Raw genomic sequence first — 3,697 nt, 5'->3', positions numbered from 1 at the left:
AATTCTTGGATGATACAAATGACAAAACCTCCTTTCTATATATAGGAGTCTAAGGAGTCACAATATAATCCAGCCGACCTAACAATAATAATATAAAGCCACAAAAATAACAATAGAGGGATTCTATGGGGCACAGAAATAACAATATGGGGGTAATAGGGGCACAACAATATAAATAAGGGGTATAACTACAATAGTAATGGGGTAATCACTAGTATTATAGGGACCCAACATGCCCCTCTCCTTCAAAAAAGTGTTGTCCTCAACGCTTGAGTAGTTCTGGATACTTCTGCATAAAATTCTCATCCTCCCATGTGGAATCTTCAGCGGATAAGTTCTTCCACTTGATAAGATACTCTGAAATTGATCGATTTCGTAGCTGTCGAGTTCTTGTTTCTGTGACTGCTTCCGGTTCCAATATAATTTTTCCTTCCTCGTCAAGTTCTGGCAATATTGTTTGAATTGGGAGCTTGTCACCTATAACCTTCTTTAAACATGAAACATGGAAAACTGGGTGCAATCGAGAAGCTGCAGGAAGCTCCAATTTGTATGCCATAGTACCAATCTTTTGCAACACCTTGTACGGACCATAATACTTTGGTGATAATTTATTATCCTTCTTAGCTTGCTTTAGGGACATTTGCTTATATGGTTGTAGCCGTAGGAATACCCAATCACCTACATCAAAACTTCTTTCACTGCGATGTTGATCTGCCTGTTGTTTCATTCTATTTTGTGCCAACACGAGGTTATCCTTTAAGAGTTGGAGGACTTGTTGTTGATGTTCGATGTGATGTTCCACTGCCTGAACCTTAGAATTTTCTCTTAAATATGATGTGATGGATGGTGGTTGATACCCATAAAGTGCCATAAATGGGGTCATTTTTGTTGCTGTATGGAAGGAAGTGTTATACCACCATTCAGCCAGAGGCAACCATTTGACCCATTGTGTCTGTTTATCAGATACAAAGCAACGAAGATATCCTTCCAAACATTTGTTTACTATCTCAGTTTGCCCATCAGATTGAGGATGATAAGATGAGCTATGAGCTAACTGAGTACCAAGACAAGAAAATAATTCTGTCCAAAAATTTCCAGTGAAAATGGGATCTCTGTCACTTACAATAATCTTTGGGTTTCCATGTAGCTTTTGAATTGTTTCCATAAATGCAGTAGAAACTGTACTGGCTTTAAATGGATGTGATAATGCACAAAAGTGTGCATACTTGGTAAGTCTGTCAACTACCACCATGATGACACTCTTTCCCTCAGACTTGGGTAAACCTGTGATAAAATCCATTGAAACCTCCTCCCAACGTTGGCTTGGAATGGATAAAGGTTGTAATAGACCCGGTGTCTTAATTGTTTCAACTTTATTTTGCTGGCAAACCAAACATTCCGCCACAAACTTTTGAATATCTGATTTAAGGCCATCCCAAAAAAATTCCTTCTTAACCCTGTGGTAAGTTTTTAAAAATCCTGAGTGCCCTCCTAAGGGAGAAGTGTGCAATTCCATAAGAATCTTTTGTTTTAGCTGGGAATTCTTACAGAGGTATAAGCGATCTTTGTACCATAACGAATCATTTTTCCAGCTAAATGTATCAGAAGTACTGGAATCTTGTTGTAGCTTTCGAATAAGTGCCCACACTTCTTCGTCATTCTTCCATTCCTCCCTTGCTTCGTTTATCCAATCTGGTTGGATAATAGAAATGGCACACAACAATGCTTCCACATCCTCATCCTTTCTTGAGAGTGCATCTGCCACCACATTTTGCTTCCCTTTTTTGTAGATGATTTCAAAGTCATAACCCAACATCTTTGTGACCCACTTTTGTTGCTCTTCAGAGGATAATCTTTGTTCTAAAAAGTATTTAAGGCTATCATGATCCGTTTTTACCTTGAAGTGTCTTCCCATTAGGTAGGGTCGCCATTTCTTAAGTGCATGGAGTATTGCCAACATTTCCTTCTCATAAATAGCTTTGCTTAAAAACTTTCCCTTGATTGGACGACTTTCAAAAGCAATGGGTCTTTCATCTTGCATTAGAACAGCACCAATTCCATTTCCTGAAGCATCACATTCCACAATAAAGGTTTTTGTGAAGTCCGGTGTAGCTAAGACCGGTGCTTGGCACATTGCCTCTTTAAGATGTTCAAAGGCCTTTGTTGCTTCCGGAGTCCATGAAAATGAATCTTTCTTCAATAATGTTGTTAGAGGTGCTGCTATTCTCCCATAATTCTTAACAAACTTGCGATAATACCCTGTCAACCCAAGAAATCCTCGCAGATGCTTTATGGATGTGGGGATTTTCCATTCCTTAATGGCTTTAATTTTGCTAGGGTCTACCTTAACTCCTTCATGAGATACAATATGACCCAAATATTCCACCTCCTGGACTCCAAAGAAACATTTGGATCTTTTTGCATATAATTGTTTCTCCTCCAATAGTTGTAGCACCCTGTCAACATGTTCAACATGATCCTTCCAAGACTTGCTGTAGATTAGTATATCATCAAAAAATACTAACACAAATTTTCTAAGGAATGGTTTGAAAATTGAATTCATCAAACCTTGAAATGTTGAAGGTGCATTGGTAAGGCCAAAAGGCATGACCAAAAATTCATAATGACCCTCATGAGTTCTAAATGCCGTTTTCGGAATGTCTTCAATCTTCATTCTGATTTGATGATATCCCGAACGAAGATCCAACTTGGTGAAGTAAATTGATCCATGCAATTCATCCAGTAATTCATCAATAACAGGAATGGGGAACTTATCTTTAATAGTGAGCTTGTTGAGCTCCCTATAATCTGGACACATGCGCCATGATCCATCCTTCTTGTGCACCAATACTACTGGAGCTGAGAAAGAACTTTGACTCGGTTGAATTATACCAGCCTCTAGCATTTCTGCAACCATACGTTCAATTTCACTTTTTTGGACATAGGGATATCTGTACGGCCTGATGTTTGGAGGAACACTTCCTGGAATCAGATGAATAGCATGATCATGATCACGCATAGGTGGGAGACCTTTGGGAGTCTCAAATACCTTGGAATGATTGTCCAGACTTTTTGGAGATCTGGAGAAATAGATGATTCCAATGTGGAAACATCTAGCGAACATAATTGTGCAATTACACCTCTTTGCTCCTTTTTTAGAAGCTTTGTCATACCATTAGAGCTGATTATCTTTCCTGGTTTCCCTGCAATACCCCTTAATTCAACTTCCTTTCCTTCCAAGAAAATTTGATGAAAAGTTCTTGAAAATTAAAAGCTATTGTACCCAAGGATTGTAGCCATTGGACTCCTAGTACAACATCAGCACCTCCCATTGGAATGGAAAGCATTGGGCTAGTCAATACATATTCTCCCATGGATAGCTTGATATTATGGCACTTTCCAGAGCAATTTATTGTTCCTCCATTTGCAATCATCACTTGACACTCTGGTGCTGGATATAGGAAGCAATTCAATTCTTTTGCTACCCTACAATGAATAAAATTGTGGGTGCTTCCTGAATCAATCAACACTATTACCTTTTTCTTCTTGATTTGTCCTTCTATCTTGATGGTTTGAGGAGTGGTAATTCCCGCCAATGCATTACAAGATATGGTCGGATTTATTTGTTCTTCATCTAGGCTTTGTTCCTGGAATATATCCTCTTCTTTTGACCTTTCTTGCTCCTTTTCTTCTTCCT

Source organism: Pinus tabuliformis, chromosome 2_1 (genome assembly GCF_031772625.1).
Source record: "Pinus tabuliformis cultivar Carrire ecotype Pingquan chromosome 2_1, CPIR1, whole genome shotgun sequence".
NCBI lineage: Eukaryota > Viridiplantae > Streptophyta > Pinopsida > Pinales > Pinaceae > Pinus > Pinus tabuliformis.
This window is presented reverse-complemented; position numbering follows the sequence as displayed.